The sequence below is a fragment of the Typopeltis vanoorti genome, chromosome 15 (genome assembly GCF_054136105.1).
Source record: "Typopeltis vanoorti isolate ZY-2024b chromosome 15, IOZ_Tvanoo_1.0, whole genome shotgun sequence".
Taxonomy (NCBI): domain Eukaryota; kingdom Metazoa; phylum Arthropoda; class Arachnida; order Uropygi; family Thelyphonidae; genus Typopeltis; species Typopeltis vanoorti.
The window spans coordinates 21,701,098-21,723,605 of NC_143563.1; positions in this window are offsets into that span (position 1 = coordinate 21,701,098).

Here is a 22,508-nt window from a genome sequence, read left to right on the forward strand (position 1 = left end):
CACTAATAAAAGGACGAAAAAAAAAAAAGCTTGAATAGACAGAAAACCACAGAAAACATCACCTGCATTCATTGGAGAACTGATAGGACAAGTAAAATATTTCAGCTATTAGACCAAATTTTTAGGCAAGATGGCAAATTAAATATGGAAATAGACAATTACAATATACAACAGAATAAACAAAGCTTTTATAGTGGAGGAGCCAGTTGAATAAATTTATATGGAATAAGAAGAATTAGCCTGAACACTAGACACCAGCATATACCAGGAAGTGTTTAAACCAGTTTTGTTTATAGATATGAGAATTTGGTTAGGAATAAAGCAGATGATCTGAGACAGATATGACAATTTTGTTTGAAATTAGGAGAGTGAACATATTAAAAATGAATATGTTAGGATCTTGACATCGATAGCACTTAAGTAGAGTAGAGCTAATCTCATCTAGCATGATCACTCAAACAGAATAGTGGAAAAAAAAGGTTAGCAAAGCAAGTGCTTCATGTCCTGGATAGCTGGAAATGATCCATAGGTAGACCAAGATCTTGGTTTTTTTTTACAGTCAAAAGTGCTTTAGAAGACTAAATAAGATCTGACATTATTAAGTCTGATAAATAGTAGATTAATCTGGAGGAAAATTATCGATATAAGGTTAATAATGATGTAAACTTTATCATGTTATACATCATAGTATCCTGTACACTCCTTCAGGGTACATATATCGAAAAGTAAAGATATATCCTTTTTTTTTTCTTTTGTATTATGGAGGTATTTAGAACATTCACAATAAACTTAATATACCATATTAAGTTTGTGCACAGTAACCCATGTGCAGTCTGATCAAAGTTTTATACATTGGGATCAATGTTCTCCACATCATTGTCATAATGCATTGGAATTTTGGCAAAATCTCCCCAAAATTCCAAGTCCCTATCTGCCAGCAATCCCAGATCCCTCATCTCCTTCAGTTCTTCTTAGATATCCCTATCAGCCTTATTATACTTTGCATCCCATCTGTGGTTCCCAAACTTTAAAATCTTACATTTTACTATGTTGAACTGGTAGCCCCATTTGTTCACCTATTCACAGTCCATTCAAATCCACTTACAAAGCTAGAACATCCACTCTACTCTTCGTAGTTCTTCTCAACTTTTCATCATTTGCAAACAACTGTATATCACCATTCAAGTTGCCAATATCATTCACTTATAAGTTAAATAACAATGACCCCAAAACAGACCCTTGGAGCCAGTGGCGCACCCAGAGGGGCCAAGAGGCCTGGGCACCCCCCCCCCCCCCCTAAAGAGAAGGAAAAAACACTAAAAGATTTTCACTAGAAAATCTTTTAGTTAGGAAAAGATTTTCACTAGAAAATCTTTTCCTAATTAAAATTCCTTTTTTTTTTTTTTTTTATTTATGTTGTGTCGTGTCTTCTATTTCTTTGCTACTTATGAATTAGCGATCACTGCAGATGCTCAGTCATAGGTCGTATGCAATGTGTAGTGTGTATTCGCAAATCGTCTACTCAACTCGGCCCCCCCAAGGTTAAATCCTGAGCGCCCGGTCCCCTCCAAGATTAAATCCTGAGTGTGCCACTGCTTGGGGCACAGCACTACAACTTTCCTCTTCTAGGATATTGCTCCACCATACGCAACTTGCTGATACCTATCATACAGTTAATCTCTAATCCAGTGCACTAATCTACTATCCAATCCCATCTGTTCCAGTTTAATCACTAGTTTATCATGTGGCAATCTACCAAAGGCTTTAGCAAAATCTAAATACGAGCACTGTGTATGCATCTCTTTTGTCTAATGCATCATTTTGCTCTCTTTTCACTCCTTGAGAACTTGGGAAAATCTAATCTTATATTAAAGAGGTAAGTTAAAACTGTCATTAAATCCATGGAATGTCTCTTCAAGATACACAGTGACATACCATCAAGTGCTACAGCCTTATTGACATCAAGTTTACTCAATTCCTCATATACTTCCTGCTTTCTCACTCACCGTCAATGTCTCCTCCTCTGTCCCCACTGCTCTCAAGTTCTGCATGATGTTACTTTCACAAAGATAAAATACCTTTATGACTTGCTCATTTAACACCTCTACTATCCTCCTCAGTGGTTATTATTCTTCCATTTTCTCCAATAAGCATCATCCTCCAATAATCATTCTTTCTTCTACTGGCCATGTATGAAAAAAAAAAAAAAAAAACTCCCTAGGATTTCCTTTAGCCTCAATTAGGTAACTGCTGCTCGTACTGCACTTTTGCTCTTTGTAATCTTAATGCAACTGACTAGTGCCATCACTCATCTTGTGTTTCCCTTCATAATGCTTTCTTCTTCTTCCAAATTGCATCTCTTTTGTATAATGCATCTGTCACCTATAAATAAATAAATCTATTTATTTACTATATCTAATTGCTAAAACACTGTCTTCTTTTAGCAAACCCATGCTGTCCATCAAAGAGGATGTTGACATCAACATCCTCTTTGATGGATAGTCTTCTTCTCCTCTTCATTCATTCATTTCACATCAACCTTATTTGACCTGCTGACCTTTGGAATGCATTCTGACAGTTCCTGAACAGGTCACAAGCAGCATTGATCTCCTATCCATCCAATTTTGCATTTCATGATATAACTGCATGCGCTTTCCTGAGCTTATCATAATCATCAACATTATAGTTCCACACACACACATATATATATCCCTTTCTCACAGAAGTCCTAATAATTGTGGCCAAGTAGTAATATTATTTAATACCTGGCCACCATCCAAGTAATCATCACCTTATGATCACTTTCACTTGTAGAGGGAGATTTAATTACAATAACATCCTCTAATGAAATAATCAAATCCAACACCCTGAATCCCCATCAGGAATGAATATTCAGGGTGTGCTAGGTGTGCAGTGCTCATCCACCAAATAGCAATAGCACCGATATTATATTGCATTTAAAGACTCCCCCAATTGTTTCTAGGCTTTGCATGATTCCTAAAATTAAACACAATATACTAAAGCTTCAAAAAGTGGACACTTTTTGACATGCAAACATTGCATCACATTTGGACTAATGAGCCCCTTTGAAAAGACGTACAGATGGCAACAGGTCAAATTCTTAAATGTTCTAGTAGTTTTAAACTGCTCAGAAGGCAAGGTAGGGTGAGCCCTGAGACAATAACACGTAGAGGCTGTGATTGATTATGGTGTCAACCAATCCAATTGAAAGTTGTCATTTGTCATGAGTTGCTGTTTATGTTTTCTGAGAGTGAGAATGCACGTGATAAGCAAGTTTTTATATATAATATAGACAAGTGTTTAATATATAATTTTCAATAAATTTATAACTTTTTTGCCCATATTTACAATGGGAAATAGTATTGTAGTCAAAGGAGGTAAGCTTCTTCCTCCTCTTCCAAATTTTTACAGATTTGAGTAATAATTCAAATATAACAACCAAATATAGTATTCTCCTTCATTATTATTTCTCATCTCATCTTCTTTATACCCTCTTTTACCTTGCGGTGTTGAGGGTCCATTGATCATCGGACCTCAATCCGTTTACAGGATAAGGTGGTCAGCCCTGTGCCCCAGTATATCCTATGGTTCTCAAGGCCAGTTTGTCTGCTTTGCAGGATGAAAAACCCCAGAATAAACTGGGGAAAAAACCCTGCTGTCCACGCCCAAGACTGGCTAACTTGGCTATGGCTGAGGAAGATCCTTCAGCTCCTCATGTCACCGATGGGAATCGAACCTAGGACACTCCTTCCCCAGGCATATGGTTGCGAAGCGCATAACCACTAGGCTAACCGCGCGGACTCATTATTGTTTCTAATACAGTATAAAGTATCTTAAAAGAAACATATTGTCTCCCACTCTGCAAAATTTGGTTACAATTGATAAATTAAAGTATTCAGAGTTATCCTAAAATCAATTGCATTAGACCAATTTGTTCTTGACTCTGCTTTTAATTTAGTGAATAAAATTAAAAATTAAATCCAAAATTTAAGATCAAAATTTAACACATTTTTAGACGACGCAAAAATTATAGCACAAAACTTGAATATTTCCCATTTTTCTTAAATTCTTATCAAGGATAAGAATTTCAAATCTGAAAGTACACCTCAACTCAATATCACCAGAGTTAAAGATCGGTACTATCAACATAAGAAGCCTGAATGGCAAAGAAATGGAGCTAGCTGAGGAATTTGAGAAGTACCAGATCAACATAATAGGGGTGACTGAAACAAAAAAGACAAAAACTGGTGAGATCTTTTTGGGAAATAAATACAAAATGTTATATTCAGGCAATGACAATCAAGGAAAAGAAGGAGTAGCCATAGTATTCAACACTAAATATGAGGTTAATCTTCTTGAATGAGAGGGAGTCTCAAGTAGAGTGATGTGGGCTAATATCAGAATGGGAAATTGGACAATGAGACTTATTTGTGCCTATGGTCCCACAGAAGGTTCTACTAAGGTAGAACTGGAGGAATTTTTTCAAGCCTTAGAGAAAGCAACTGACACAATGAAAAAGGAAAAGTTGGTCCTTGTTGGGAATCTAAATAGCAGAGTAGGAAATGATTGTCAAGACATACAAAAATATATTGGGAAAATTTGGAGAAAAGACAAAGCTAATAATAATGGCAAATATCTATTGGATTTCTGCTCAGAACATGGACTGATTATTACTAACACCATGTTCCAACATAAAAATGTGCACAAATTCACATGGAGAGAAGAGGCAAGAAATAAGAAAAGTCTCATTGACTATGTTATTGTTGACGGTGATGTTTTTCTCTCTTGTGCAGGACACTAGAGTGTACAGAGGATTTGAAATTGGAAGTGATCACTATTTAGTCTTGAGTAGGATAAAATTGAATTTCATATTGAAAAGAATAACATGTAAAAAAGTTTTAAAGTGAATAAAAGTTGAGCAGCTCTCAGATGTGAACTGTAGACTAAAATAAACAAAGATTATTGAAGAAAAAATGAAAGAGTTTGAGAATAGGAACCAAACCTTGGAGATTCTGTGGCAAGCCTTGAAGAAAACCCTGATTGATTCAGAAAGAGGGCCATGTGGTGAGGTTGTCTGCAAGTATAGAAAAATCAGAACTCCATGGTGGACACAGGAAGTTAAAGAGGCAGTGAAGGAAAAGAAGAAAGCATATCAAAAGTTCCTGGCAAATAAGTCAGCTTCTGCTCTTAGAGAATACAGAGACAAATATAAGAAAGCTAAAGTGTGTGTAAAACTAGCTAAACAAAAGTCATGGGAGGACTTTGGCAAGAACATAGAAAATAAATATCAAGAAGGTGGCAAAATATTCTGGAGGTTGTTGAAGAAGCTTAGGAATGCAGGAAAGAGTGCTGTAAAAGGAGTTAGAGATGATAAAGGTGACATGAAAATGGGAGAAAAAGATATTCTTGAAGTATGGAGTAATTACCTCGAGAAATTGCTAAATCAAACAAGCTGTGATAGCACAGTGGTAAAAAACACTCAACAGGCATACAGTCAGGAATTCATATCCATACTTGAAGTAGAAAAAGCCATCAAAGGCTTGAAATGAGGAAAGGCAGCAGGAGTAAATGATATTCGACCAGCAATGCTGAAGTATGGTGGTATAAAAGTCTTGAAGTAGCCGCACTGCATAGTTCCGAAGGCCTGGACAGAGGGACGAATTCCTGATGATTGGAGTAGAGCTCTCATAGTACCCATATATAAAAAGGGAAATAAAACTGAATGCGATAATTACAGAGGTATTTCCCTACTGAGTGTTCCTGGTAAGATATATGCAAGTATACTTGAAAAACAGTTGAGAAGAATTGTAGAAGAAAAGCTTGGTGAAGAACAAGCTGGATTCCGGCCAAATAGAGGCTGTCAAGATCAGATTTTCACTTTGCGACAAATAGTTGAGAAAGCATGGGAATATAACAAAGATCTCTATTTGAGTTTTGTAGATCTGGAAAAGGCATATGATAAGGTGCCGAAAGAAAGAGAGAGAGAGAGAGAGAGAGAGAGAAGCTATTCAATACGCTACCGTTATATGGTGTCAATGGAGCATTATATCAAGCAATACTTAGTCTTTATTTGAGTTGTAAGTCAGCAGTTAGAATTGAAGAAAGTACAGGAAGATGGTTTAATGTTAAATCTGGTGTGAGACAAGTATCTACATTATCCCCTCTGTTATTCATTATCTATATGGATCACATTATGAAGGAAAGTGGTATTAAACATGATATCAAAATTGGAGATGTTAATGTCAGATCTTTGCTTTATGCAGACGATTTTATACTTATCAATAAATCCACGAGTCTGCAAGATTCCTCGACTAAATTGAATAACTGTTGTAATAGAAATCATATGAAGGTCAGCAATAAAAAGACAAAGACAATAAAAATAGGCAGAATCGTTTAAAATGTCAACTGCATTGTGAACGGAGAACCTGTGGAACAAGTAAAACCTTTCACCTACTTAGGCATGATTTTTAGTGAAGATGGTAAATTAAATATGGAAATAGACACCAGAATCAATAAAGCTGGTATAGTAGGAAGTCAATTGAATAAATTCATATGGAATAAGAGAGAAATTAGTCGGAAAACTAAATTAGCTGTATACAAGACAGTGTTCAAACCAGTTTTAACTTATGGATCTGAGAGCTGGGTCAGAAGTAAAACACTTGAAGACTAGAGACCACAGATATGAGAGTCCTGAGAAAGATTAAAGACGTGAACAGATGGCATCAATGGCAATATCATAGTAAAAATGAGGATATTAGGAAAGAACTTGACATTGTCAGCATCCAGGAATGTGTTAGCATAGCTAATCTCAGGTGGTATGATCATTTAAGCAGAATGGGTGAGGAAAGATTGGCAAAACAAGTGTTCTCTGCCAGGTTGCCAGGAAACAACCCAGGGGAAGGACCAAAATATAGGTGGTTTGATAGGGTACAAAGTGCCTTAGACGACAGAAATATAAGATCTGATAATATTGGAGTCTTGACAAGTAACAGACTGATCTGGAGGAAAATTGTAGATAGCAAGTTAGTAATGATGTAAATTTTTCATGTGGTGCTATCATATCCTGAAAACACTTTGAGGGTACATGGCAGGAATTTGATGATGACCAATTAAGATGCACACTGATGTGCTATCTTAAAACTTTCATACATCGATAAAAATGCGATTACACGGTCAAACTGACTTGAAGGGCAAGCGATGCCATCGATCCCCATGTATCCTCTGTTATGTATTGCCTAAGGTAGTTTTCCCTCAAAAAATTCATTCTCTTTGCCCTCAGAGATGCTGTCTCTTCACTGTAATCTATATTACTATAATTAAAATCACCATTTTCTTATTGGCTAGACCAATTTGCCTATACATTTTTTTCTCATTTCTCTATTAGCAACACCTAACTAGATATTTCATTCTGTTCACCTCCACTTCACACCATACTGCTTCAAAACTACTGCCATTGTTTGCTGCTTTTATCTGCACTTAGATGGAGTGGAGACAGATTTTCTGTCTGTCTTTGTGAAAAACATCATATCCATCCTTCTCTATTCCTGTCAGAATGTCATCCTCATCTAACCTTATCTCATTTATGAACTCAAGCATCAAACTATAGGCCTATCTGTGTGTCAGGTGTTAGTTAAGTTGTTGGAGAAGCTTGTGAGAACTAGGATCCATAATTGGGTTGACAACAATGGTATTATCTTTAATGGACAGCATGGATTTGCTCTCCATTAAAGTGGATTTGTAATCTACTTTAAAGTAGAACATGTAATCTACTTACAAATAAGTAAGTAGATTACATGTTTTAGTAATCTACTTACTTATTACAATAAGGTGACTTCTTCCATGGACAGAGGAGAAGGATACACAGTAATATACTTGGATTTCGCAAAGGCTTTTGATAGATTATCGCATGATAAGTTGATAGCCAAACTAGAGCAGATGGGGTTGGATATTAGATTGGTGCATTGAATTGGAGACTGGCTATCTGATAGGCATCAACAAGTTGTGTATGGGGAAGCGATATCCAGGAAAAGGAAAGTCACTAGTGGAGTGCTCCATGGGGTCTGTTTTAGGGCCATTACTGGCCTGGTTGGCTGAGTGGATAGCGTATCCGCTCTCCAGCCGAAGGGCTGCGGGTTCGAATCCCGCCATGGGCATGGATGTTTGCGATTTTCTGTGGAAATACTAGTGGTGGTAGGCGGTAGATGGCGTTGGTGTAGTTGTGGTCAGCTATGATTGAATGGTGGAGACAGAGTTGTAGACCTGGTGCCCTCCCTTGATGAGTCCTTGGACTCCCTGGAGGTGTCAAAATAATAATAATAATAAAAAAAAAACTTGTATATTAATGATTTTGGTGGAGATTTGGATGGAGATATTCAGTTGTTTTCAGATGATACAAAGTTGGGATGAACCATGAAGAGTAGAGAAGATGTTGTGGCCTTACAAGAAGACTTGAATACATTGAGTGATTGGGCCCAGAAATGGGAATGTGAGTTCAATGTTGCAAAATGTAAGGTTTTAAAATTTGGAAAACAAAAATGGGATGCAGAATTTATGCTGGCGACTGACTAAGATAGTTTCCTCATACTTTCCTCATACTCATACTTCTCAATCTTTCCTCATACTCGGCATTCCAGAGGTCAGCCTCTGGAATGCCAAGTATGAGGAAAGATTGAGAAGATGTAATTTGCTGTCTGGGGACAAGGAGGAAGAAGGGGGGGGGGATATGATAGATACCTATAAGTTAGTAAGGGGTTGTTATAGGATCAATGCTGTAGAAGTTCTACAGAAAATAGTGAGAGATCAGGGGTCATCCCTGGAAACTGTATGAGGAGGGTGTGAGTAGGGGAGTGAGAAGCAGGTTTATTGCTTTGTTTTTTGCTTGCATTGAGGTTGTGTATGATAAAAGGACCTCCTAGATGAGTCTTTGACTCCATGGGGGTCTTGGGTAATAATAATAATTTATTTCAACAATTTTTGGAGTGAATATAATGTAATAATCCTGCAGTTTTAATATATTTTATTTTGAATCCTTCTGGCATTTGCAAACATACATATTAGCTTAAATTAAAGACTAAAGATTGGTTTAATCCTTTATCCAAGTGTAAGCAAACAAGTTTGTGCATAAAGCATCTTCACGACTGGGCTACTTGTATATAGGAACTAATGATTTTACATCAATTTAATTTTAATTTATAGTCTAACCAAGTAAAAAAACTTTTAATATATTTGCTTATTTCTGATTTCTATAACAAGTCTCACCAACCTCACCCCTTGGAAATGAACCATTCCTTGGCCACTGTTCTGTCATCACTGATCTTACACCTCTCTTCAGATGTGTTTGCTTCCCCACAATCCTAGTGGTCATCCCAATCCTTTCTCACATGCACTCACACTTGTGTATCGATCATCATCTACTCTTCTCACACTGTATGAAACCTAGTCGTGAAGAAATTTCACATGCAAACTTTGTTTGCTTACACTTGGATAAAGGATCAAACAAGAATATGATTTCTTTTTGCAATTTTAATTTAATTTATAACTAAGTGTAAAAAAAAGTCTATATTCTATGAGAACAGCATTTTATAGCTATACATTTGGAAATATCCATTACACAAGTTCCGATTTGCAGGCTTATGTAATTTTACTTCTCTACAGAAACCTAAAAGCACAAAAACAATACATTTTAAACTTAGCAGACTTTTTACAAATCTAAAATCCTGACTTCTCACTGGGAAGATGTTGATTTTAAACAATAATCAATTCAGTTTCTACAAGTCGTTTAAATAATGTGAGACTGAAAACCTATTATTCTTTTGGAATTACAGCTGAAGCTTCTAAACCTCTATCTACAAGTAGTCTTGTTGCGAAGAATCTTCACACACAAACTTTGTTTGCTTACACTTGGATAAAGGATTAAGCAAATTTCTTGGCATTTTTAATGTTCTCACAGAAATTATATCTTAATAAACTGTATTTGCAAGGAAATGCAGATAGAAGTTTCTTTTAAAGAATGGAAGAGGTGCACAAACAAGAAAAAATTTTGGTTTGGCAAGTTAAGAGATAACATGATGCATTATGGAAATTTGCTTATGTGGCATTACAGAGCAAAATTGTACAATGTAATTGTTGGAGATAGAGGAAATAAGAGATCTAAAATTTAGGGAACACATTGCCAAAATTGTGAAGACAATACAAAGGCTTCTGGGAATGATGCGGAGGACACTGACGTGTAGAAGTAGGGAGATTCTTCTTCCATTGTATAAGGCTTTGATTAGGCCACACATGGACTATTGTGCTCAGATTTGGTCACCGTTTTAGAAGGATGAAGATATGTTGGAAAGGGTCCAAAGGCGACTGACTAAGGTAGTTTCTGACTTCTGGAATGTTGAGTATGAGGAAAGATTGAGACGATGTAATTTGCAGAGTCTGGTGGAGAGGAGGAAGAGGGGAGATATGATAGAGACCTACAAGTTAGTAAGGGGTTGTTATAAGATCAATGGTGGAGAAGTTCTACAGAGAATAGTGGGAGATCAGGGGAGAACCAGAGGTCATCCCTGGAAACTGTATAAAGAGGGTGTGAGTAGGGGAGTGAGAGGCAGGTTTTTTTCGTGCAGAGTTGTGAATGATTGGAATGCCTTGCCTGAGAGTGTGGTGTCTGCAAGGAGTTTGAGTGTGTTTAAGGCTTGGTATGATGAGATGTGTGTGTGATAAAAGGACCTCCCAGACGAGTCTTTGACTCCATGAGGTCTTGGGGTAATAATAATAATCTCAGTTCTATTAAGTGTATAGTTCCATGAAATTTATTTCATTTAATTAAATGAAACTCATTAAAATTTGTCTAAGTCCTCTAATAAGAACTTTATTTTCTAAATCACTAATAGCAGCTATGCCTTCTCCACTCAGTTTTATAAGCAGAAACTTACTTCTCGTATTAAAGTCCATTACAGAACTGTTTAAGCTACCTAATATGATTAAATAAATTAATGTAATTCATTTATTTATTCTTACATAACTCCCACATCAAATTACTTAATAATCTGGTTTATCCATATACTTCAGGGTTCTCATCCTTTTATTAGTGAGATGCATGCAAAATATCGTAAAATTCTGATAATTCAGCAACATTTGGAGTGGTGGTGTTATTGGATGATATTCTTAGAAATAGTCCAAGACACTGTTATTTTGTGTTGTGACTGTAAATATGGTAAGAAATGATGCAGAAAAACATTAAAGAATTTACAGAATTTAATAACGGAAATGACACAGAAACTGAAAATTGGCTAATAGGACACAGGGTGCCACATGATAAGCTGATATTTAAGTTGCAGCACATGGGTCTGGATTTCAGATTGGTCAACTGGATTCAGGATTGGCCGTCCGATAGGTATCAGAGAGTTGTGTATGGTGGAGCAATATCAAAGAGGCAGAAGATTACAAGTGGGATTCCACAGGGCTCAGTACTGGGACCTGTATTGTTTAACCTTTATATCAATGACATTGTCAGTGGATTGCAAGGGGATATTCAGTTGTTTGAGGATGATGCGAAGCTGGGAAGGATTATTTGTAATAGTGCAGATGGAGCAGCCCTGCAAGAGGATTTGAATAAGCTAGATAGTTGGGCAAATGAATGGGGGTGTCGGTTTAATGCAGCAAAATGTAAGGTCTTGAGGTTTGATAAACATCGATGCGACACTGCATATTCTATGGGAAGAGTTATACTGGAGGAAGTAGGGGGAGACAAGAGATCTGGGGTTGATGATTGATAGAAACCTGAAATTTAGGGGAACATATTGCAAAGGTGGTGAAGGTAACACACAGGATTGCTGCAATAATGAGAAGGACACTGACCTGCAGAGATAAAACAGTTATTATTCCATTGTATAAGACCCTGATGAGACCACACTTGGACTATTGCTCTCAGATTTGGTCTCCCCAGGTTTTGAAGGGGATAAATTAACTCTGAAAAGGGTACAAAGGCAGATAACAAAGATGGTTTCAGGACTGTACAATGATAGTTATGAGGATCAGCTGAGGGAATGTGAACTGCAGAGTTTGGTGGATAGAAGAAGGAGAGGTGATATGATTGAGACTTTTAAACTGGTGAGAGGTGGTTGCAGGGTTGACACTGGGGAGTTCTTTCGCTTGGTTGAACAGCAGGAAGGAGTGATGACAAGAGGCCATCCCTGGAAGTTACGAAAGGAAACTGTGAGCAAGAGGGTGAGGAGTGGTTCCTTTGCATGGAGGGTAGTTGAACCATGGAATGCATTGCCTGATGGAGTGGTGAGAGCTAGAACAGTCAATGAGTTTAAGGAATGGTATGACAGACTTTGTGTTTCTTAGGAAGGACCTCCCACGATGAGTCTTTTGAATCCATGGAGGCCTGAATAATAATAATAATAATTCTTACAAATCTCCAAAATGGAGTAATAGTCCCCCATACAGTATTTTATTGTTCTGAGTTAATATTGTGGTGTCTTGAGAAATTATCCAAACCAGCAGGTTGGTGTGCACTACAGCTATACTATACTACACATAATTTACAATCTAGTACATTGTGATAAATCTTAAACAGCGATTTATTCAATTTTTGAGTAGCTTTGTAATGTTTTTCTGGTGTATTGTCACCGTCTAGTGTATTATGTGTTCTTTTTTCACCTCTAACACCTTTGTTACTTCCACTTTAAGCCATTAAATATATAGGAGAGAGGATTTAAAAAAAAATATACATCATGATAAAAAAAAAAAGTTGCTCACAATGGAAAATGGCAGACTGATAACAGATTTTTCAACAATCTCTCTCGCTGTCCTTTGGGTGCCAAACTCTGTAAGATGCCAAATTATTGGACTTTTAGTATGAGGAATGATATATAACATACAGGTTAACAGTGAATCATCACATATGTCACCTGTTAGTGAGGATGAAAAGTATGGTTGTTCATAATCTAAATGAATTTGTGTAATTACCAAAAATCCTCCATTGTCACTGAAAGCTTTCCTTTTTTGGGGTAGAAGAGAGAGAAGTAGGAAGTCTAATGTTTATTTTTAAAGCTTGGCATATCCTGTCCAGGTTGGCTGAGTGAATAGTGTATCTGCTCTCCAACCATTATGATGCAGGTTTGAATCTCACCATCAACAATTGTGAATATCTTGAGAAAAAAGTTTCATGTTTAGTCTTTAGAACAATATGGCTTTCTGTTATTATATCATAAATGTGTAAAGAAAAAGGAAAGAATCTATCTGTATTCCAAATCTTATTGTTATCATTATATTATCCATATGAGTGTAACCATATACAAGTTGCAGTTTTCATTTGATTTGCATTTGTAAACACAGGTAAATCTTAGGTCAGTCAGTGAATGGAATGAGTGCAATAGTGCGTGTAAATGTTGAATTTTTCTTTGTATTTTATAGAGTGAAATTACAAACATTGTGCTTTACAGTTATGCAATATATTAGTGTATGTCTAACCTTAAGTTATAAAGTTATTGCTTGCCTGACAGTATTGATAACTGTTTTTAATGTTTTAAGACCTTTAACAACAGTCAATAAGAATATTGACTTTCAAAACTGTCATCATGAAAATTTGGAAGTGATTTTGAATGTGAGAATAAAGATCTTTTGAACTAAATATTTTCCAAAAACATATCTTACTGGCATAAAGAATTAGACAATTCTGAATATTTAAATATTTCAAATGTTACTATAGTGTCATATCCCCTTCTTTCATATAACACAAACATTGCAATAAAATGTCTAGCTTCCTTAATTAGACTCTGCTAAAAGTTAATCCTTTCTGATGCAACAATTAATTCTTTATATAAGAAACTACAAGGAATGCACTTGAACATGTGAGCAGGAATGCTGAATGTGGTTACTTTTTTTTCAGATCTCAAATCTGAATGGAGCATTCATTAAAAAAGATGCAAGAGAGTACATGGGGGGGGGGTGCAGATCCAAGGAAATATCAAAATTCATGTATTTGGCCAGATGTATTAGGAACAAGTGTGAGAATTTTTTGGTATTGGTCAGCTTGACTTGACCATAAATTATAATCATTAGTGAGACTTAATTGACAGAGGAAGATATTGTTGCAGGGATAAAAACATATGGGATATTGTATTTTCGAAACGATAGCGTAGGAGGGAGTATTGCAAATGGTGCTGAACTGTATTTAGCAAGAGAAGAATTTCAGCAGGAAGGTAGGGATGAGTGGGGCAGTGTATTTGAAGCTATTTGGGTGCGAGACAAAAGCCAATAGGACAAATATAGATGATGTGGATCAGATTCAGTGACCACAGAATGAGTAATCAGTATGGAGGATTTTACCTGGGGAGGGCAAGGGGAACATGGATTGGAAAGAAGAAATGGCATGTGAAGGGGGATGGGAAAGAAATGGAATTTATGTAATTACTGAGAGATAACTACTGGTGATAGCATCAGAGAATTTGCCTATCACTTTGCTTCTGATGGGGAGGGGGGTTAGGGACATGCATTCTTGACCTTGGAAGTGGCCAGATATGGAATTTTCATGCAATTCAATTAAGGAGAGGTATATTTAGAACTACAAAGTTGGCGATTATAACAAACTGAGAAAACATCTTGAACTGGTACCATGGCATAAGAAACTACAAGGAAAGGATGATAGTACTTTACTGCATGGAAAATGGTCAAGAGATATGTAAGGAAAGCAGTATCAGATTGCATGACAAATCAGGAGAAGAGAGATATACAATATATATATCAGGAGAAAAATGATTACTAGGTTTTTCTGAGAGGAAACCTTACTCCCTCTGTGTAAGATAGGCTAACTTGCCTTCAGTTGAAAAGCCCTGATAAGGTTATGTATATCCTATACATTATTCAAATCCAGGTCTTGCCAGCCAAAGGAAATAATCAAAATCGACTGAGAGGCTGCATTTTTGTTATCATAACTTCAATAATAATTTCTGGGCATTCTCTCTTTTGTATTTTGGAAATATAATGCATTCTATTGCATTATATTTCCAAATAAATATCATGTTTCCCTGGAACAAAATGATATTAGTCAGATGCAAAAGGTAAGGTAAAAGAATTAATTGTTTTGGTTGGCACTAATGATCTGAGAAATGAGACTTATTCTATGAGGGAGGATGTAAAGGAGTTGTTAGATGAAGCAAAAATGAAGCGCGAGAAGGTGAAGATTGTAAGTCTCCTGCCACACTATGATAGAAGCAAACTGAGGAGCAGGGCATTGCTAGCTAATGAGTCTATATGTAGATTAAATTTTAGAATTAATACTTTATTTTTGATAACGAATTCTCTACATGGCATTTTACATGTTTTGCAACAAATTTTGTACATTGTCTCTCTCATATTGAGAGAGAGAGAGAGATTACATTGACTGAATTTCACAGTTTGACAGACTTAGTGACAACTATGCCTATCATTCTTAACTTCATTGAATTCTTTTGACTCTATGAAGATTTGATGAATTAAGATAGCTTGGTCTGTATCTGTATATATACACATTATATACATACATACATATAAATATATACATATATTACTATTATTATTTTAATAGCATGTAACAACTATAGCTGAACAAATTTTGATGAATTTGACACTTAGTATCTTTACTAAAATTTGTTGATAATTTTCTGTTTCAAAGTTATTTTTTGCTTAAATTTTGCAAAATGATATTTCAAATAGTATGATAGTATCAAACATGAAACATTTAGCATACAACTGCTCTGATAATCACTATGCATTTTTGTAGAGTCAAGTCATTTATTTTCACAGTATTGTTGTCCATTCAAATAATCTTCTTATCTCACTTTTACTAAGTTATTTTCTGTTTACCTTGGTCATCTGGCAAGTGTGTAGGAGAAAGAACTAAGAATTTCTTGGAGGTGAAACTCTCCATACACCTGAAAAAATCTAATAAAGGTATTACCACAACAGACAACATTTGAACTCTAGTGTCTTTTGCTTGCCAAGTGATGTATTCCAAAAATGTGTGATGACTGTGGAGACATTCATTTAACTGGAGACCAGAATAATACAAAGTTTCATCACAGAAGGATATAAATTGCCTAGATGTGGGTGTTTGTTATAGTTGGTTACAAGGCTTCTGTGTATTATGTATATCAGTTGTGTGTTTTCTGCCACGATCCCAGTACTAAAGCCCTAGCACTCATTCCATAAAGTATTCATGTGAAACAATATATGTTGTATCTTGGATTATTTTCATATTTATTCTGTTTGTGAGGATATACAATGCTACTAATTTTCTTCCCATTGCTACTTGCTTGTGTGTTCATCGAATACAAAACAAAGGGCAACAAAGAGCTGAATGCTAATCAGCTAAACTTGTACTTGGTTAAAATGTTACAAATATCCATGGAATCTTTGTTAATAACAGTAGAGCTGATTTTCATTAACTGTAAAAAAGTATTAGTACATGCTAATGATGAATGACCTACATATGCCAATTTATATCAAGATTGCAGATGCAGTTACAAAGCTAATTGAAGTTGGAGTACTACTACCCTTGCTGATTGACTTATGTTTATTTAGCAGTTATAAAGGCTTAACCCAGTGGGTGCAAAATAGGTTCTGGTCATCCATTATTATGAATCCCCTCTCTCTATACTTCTAAACAGCTTCCCTATTCCCGTTTCTCCATAATTATCTGATCTTCCTTCTCTCTCTCTCTCTTCTTCAGTCACATAAATAGGTTATTAATAAGCAGTGAGTAACATAGTAAACCATTATTCTTTCTGTACCTACAGAAATAAAAATAAGTGAATCATGCAAGCTGTTATAACTTTACATGGATTTTCTACTACTTTTATAAATGCATATGCTGCATTTATAAAAGTATTAGTTTACTGCTCTTGTTTTTCAATTTTGCAAGTTCAACCTGCTGCTGTTTGAATACGATATGATGTTCACATAGATAATATGAAGGAAATTAAGTGATGCCAATTTTTTTTTGCAAGGGAGTGAGTGAATATGTGAACATATGAATTACTATACACAGTTATTGGCATATTACCATTAAATGAGTTTCTAAAAAGATGTGGAATGCATAATGAAGCCAGAAGAAGTCCTGTTCTAGGTATATATATAATATAAGAAAAGCAAGAGAACAACAAATTTATGTTAAAAACCATAATTTTTTACACTTAAAAAACTATTTATTATGTGTATTGGCATAATGAATTATTCCATATATACAGTGTAACACAACATCATTCATGTATGTATCAAATGATGTATTCCTTACTGGAATACATAATGCATAATATTATGCAATCTGGTAAAGAAGGAGTGGTTGTTGTTGTTGTCCTTGGTAAATATTTATTCTTTGCATTTGTATAGATTGAAAGTGAGCCTTCATAGCTCATTTGGTATAGACCAAGTCCTTTGGTCGAGAAGACCTGGGTTCGATTCCCATCTATGATGAGGAACATTTATCAGGCCTTTTTGATTAAAGGCGAGTTAGCTGGTCTCATACAGAGGTGAATGGTTCTGGAAACTGGTTTTCATCCCTCAAAACAGGCAAACCAGCTCCGTACACACATCTACAGTCATAAATACTTAGGGAAAAGAATGCAAAGGGAAACCACCTTGTGAAAGTTATGATTGATTTATATTGAGTTATGAAAGTTATGAGTGATTTTATCTATGACAAAATTTTGTATCCACTGGTCTCAGTTCTCACCTGCATCCCACACACTGCACTGATGTGCTTATTCATGTAATGGATGAATATTAAAAAAAAAAATCTGTTTCATAAATATTTTCTGTAATTACCAGACTATTCTTCCAGCAGCTTCCGTTGCAATTTCTGATTAACAATAATGGTTAGCTCAGTTTACAGTTTTTCTTCAAGAATACAGAATTAATATTATAGAAATGCCATCAGGTCATCATCTGATATCAAATATCTTAAAAGTTTTAGAAATTAGTGATTAGACTACTAGCAGTTAGTTTACTGAAGCAGTGCAGGAGATCCTACAGTAGACAAAATATTATTATATGTATGGATACTCTATGGAGTCAAAAGACTCATCACAGGAGACCCACTTTACCTATTAACACAATACCTGTCGTACATCTCCTTAAACCTATTCACTGTTGGGGTTGCTCACAACCACCTCTGGTAATCCATTCCACTCATTCACTACTCTCCAAGTAAAGAACCTAGTCTGCACACCCTTGCTAACTATGCTCTTAGACAAATTCCATGTGTAAACCCTTGTAAACCCATGGATGTGTGGGGAACATGCCACAAACTTGTCACCAACTTGGTCACTTGTCTCTCAGTCCTCTCCACCACCTCCTGATTCCCAACAAATGCAGCTGACCAAATCTGTGCACATGTGGCTGAATCATCCTCTTATAAAGAGGGATAATAACCTTGATAATAACCTCCTTGTCCTTATTTGTCAACGTGTTCTTCAGCATCCGAGTAATTCTCCGAGCTGTTTTGCCAGCTCTTGCAATATGTCTTCTGAATTTCAAATCTCTATCCACTATCGCCCCCAGATCCCTAGCCTCATCAATTTCCTGTAAAATAGTACCATCAATAAAATACAAAGTATGTAATCCTTTCATCCCAAAGTGCTTACCTTATGTTTTATAACACGAATTGACAACCGTTGTCCTTTGCACACACTGCAAATTTATTTAAATCATCCTATAAGATATCTACATTATTTTAGCAACTATTTCCCTCCCTAGTTTTGCATCATTGGCAAACAACTGAATATCCCCCTTCAAATCTTCTGCTATATCATACATGTACAAATTAAAAAGTAGTGGTCCTAGTACAGAGCCCTGGGACACTCCAATAGTCACCCTCATTCACCTTGTTTCCACTCCACCCTACAGCACCTTCTGATGTCTGTCTGTCAGCCACCCTCCATCCATGCCAGCCCTCATATCCATTTCAATTTGCTCCAACTTATGTAATAGTTTCCATGCTGTATTCTGTCAAATGTCTTTGACAAGTCCAATGTGTAGCCATTTCTTTTATCCATTTCTGCTTACACCTTATTATAAAATGTGAATAAATTACTGAGGCAGAACCTACGTGTTATAAAGCCATGCTGTCCCCTATCGAGTATCATATTCCTCTTCACCCATTCCTGAATATTACTTTTAACCAACTTTTCCAATACTTTAAGTACCACTGCTGAGATACTAATTGGTCTGTAATTTGCTACTTTTGTCTTAGAGCCACCTTTATGTAATGGAACTATCCCAGACTTAGATTAAGCAAGAAGCACTGCCAGTTCACTTGACATGCTTGTAGAATATGAGCTGACATACTGTCCAAGCCCACTGATGTATTCACATTGATATTTTTCCATCTGAGTACCTCCAGTTTATCTATCTCAGTGCTCGCATCAGTCTTTATCACCTCAATAACTGCAAAATCACCACCTGGATGATATATACCCTTGCAAAGTGATCACTTAGTAACCAAGCTATTTCTTCTGTTTCTGTCACTTTTCTACCATCAGCACTGAGTAAAGTTATCTTTCCATAATTATTCTTTCTCTTACTAGTATTACTATATAACAGAAAAAACTCTTTTGGATTTACTTTTTCCTGCTTAGCTATTTTTGTTTCAAAATCTGGTTTAGCCTTCCTTACTATACTAGTTACCCTTCTTGCCTGTGCTTTATATTGCTCATGGGCATTCTGATCACCTTGTTTATATTCCTTCCACAATACTTTTTTTTTTTTTGCAGCTCCTGCTTTATATTACTAATCATCCACTTGATCCTACTCAGTTTTTCCTCCTGATCCTGAGTATGCGCTCTACTGTCTCACTTAAACAATCCTTGACTGCTTCCCATGCTAATGGCATTAATTCCATAGTTTCTTATGCCATGCATTGTTTCAAGTTGCCTCCTAAGTTTGCCATAATCGGCAGCTTTGTAGTTCTGCATAAACCCTTTCTTGATTGAAATTTCCACGTTCAGCAATCTCCTTCCAGGACAAGACTGCATGTCACTTTCCCTGATCAGAGGTAGAGTTGCTACTAAAGTTATTGATATATCTTTTTATGCTATATGTTCTTCTTTGGGAGGTAAGTCAGTAGTCTGAATATTCAATTCTAAGAATTAAACGTTTTTCACTACCATATTATATTCTGTGATGATTTGCTCTTAATTACATCGGATCATAGAATTTTTATATTTCTGCATGCATCTTTTGATATACCGTATAACAAACAGTTGAAAATTGGGACACGACTGTCACCCCCCCCCCATTAGTCTCATGTTGAGACTAATAGAAGTCTCATGTGAGACTTCTATTAGTGCTTTTATTATTATATAATTTATATAAGCCAAAGATCCGTTACTTCTGAACGTTTGATGAACAAAATAGTCACAGATAATGGAAATTCTTTTATTGTTTTCTTGGCTGAACTTTTTCTAATTGATTAATGACAATGATGAGGAGGACCTTGATGTGCAGAAGCAAAGAAGTTATGGTTCTAATATACAATTCTTTGATCAGGCCACATATAGATTGCAGACCAAGTGTCTTAGTTTTCACGGGGATGAAGATATCGTAAATAAGGTCCAGAGAATATTCACTAAGTTGGTGTGAGGAATGTGGGATATGAAGACATTGAAGGAATGCAATTTGCAGAGCCTTGTGAATAGAAGGAGAGAGGATATGATTGAGATGTATAAGTAGTGAGGGGATTGTTACCAGATAATGTAGAGAAAATTTTTCATAGAGTAAGAAGACAAGAGTAGGACAAGAGGCCATCTTGGAAGCTGTGTGAGCAAGAGAGAGGGAGGAGCAGGTTCCTTGCTAGGAGAGTGTGGTGAATGCAGAAACTGTAAATACCTTTAAGACATGTTTTAGTGATCTTTATTGTGGGCCACCCATGATAAGTCTTTCTTCATAGAGGTTTGATATTAATAAAAGTTGAATTCACATGTCTCACCAGCCATTTATTACAAAATCTTACCTTTATAACCCTGTTTATTTGGAGATCTGAAAGTGGCACAAAGTAACCTGTAGCCCATTCATGCTACTAACCGTATGATAAGTTTTGACTTTTGCGGGTGGGATTCACATGAAAAAAAAATTTAGTGCAGCATTGCATGCAAACTTTTTGCAGCCCATCAACTCCTGTTCATAACTGTCTTACTGCCACATCAATGGAATAACTAGCATATCCAATGAAAGCACCAAGGTGCGGCAAGTTCTATGAAAGCCCTTATAGTGCCCAACGAAGACTTGTTGCAAGAAAGGTATAAAAAAATCCATGTAAATTCTGTGAATATTATTTAAGAGTGCTGCAAACAAATTGTAAAATGTAAGCTTCTTTGAACAAAACTCTTAATAAATAGGATGAACTTGCTTTCCATTTCACAGTACCTTCTGCTCCCTATATTATTTTGCTGACGTTGCTACTTTAACCAGTCTTCAGTTTATATAAATATTTTTAGATTTCTTTCTTTCAAGTTTTACAGAATCACGAAACTTTTAAATTCCTAAACAAAACAGTATTTCTTTACGGGGATTATTTTTCCATTGTATACTTAGTACAAATAGAAGCACACAGTATAACAAGTCTGGTATCTGTTTTATTTTTTTTATTGACCTTGAAAGTTTTCATTTTTACATGTCATGTAAAAATGAAAACTTGGGAGCATGAAGCATGTCCTTGACATGCTTCATGCTCCCAAGGTTGTAGTATGATTTGTACACTTCTTACCTAGACTCTCGAAGTGTATAAATCGTACTACAACCTGGGGAGCATGAATCATGTCAACATAATGACATGTATGAACAGGACACAGGGCATCTAGTTTTTTTTTTTTTTTTGGATTCTTTGCTACCACTGTAAAACACATACACAAAAACCAATGGATATATGTATAGGCAACAATGGCCTGAAAAAGGCAGGAACCAGTTGTGTTATAGATTTAACTTGATTCCACTCTGTATGCCATGCTTGTGTCATTGTTGACTGATAGAATTTTAAGCTTCTCCACTTGTCATAAAACATCACATCTCTAACTGTTTTAGCATGCAAAAAAATTTTTTTTTTTTCCCTCTATAGATACTACTTCTCATCTGAATTACTAACTTTTACAAATATCCCAACTACATCATAATATGGAACACTGTTTCATCTGGGATGGCATACTCCAGACTAATCAGATTGTTAAATGATCCCTCTTTGTTTCTCTTACTAACTCACTTCATTTTCTGGTATAGTGATATTCAGTTTCAAATCCAAGGCTCTTTTACAAACATCTGTACCTTTAGGTCCCTCACCTTCTCAAAATTCCATAATTCACAAGAAATCAATGAGCATCGATTCTGCGTTCACTGTTCGACTCATTCCTCTTCATTCAAACTCACCACAAGTGAGTTTAACATAATATACAATAATTTTGTTTATCTAATCACGTTCCCTTAAAAACATCTGAATATTAACCCATATACACGTATACTTGTAT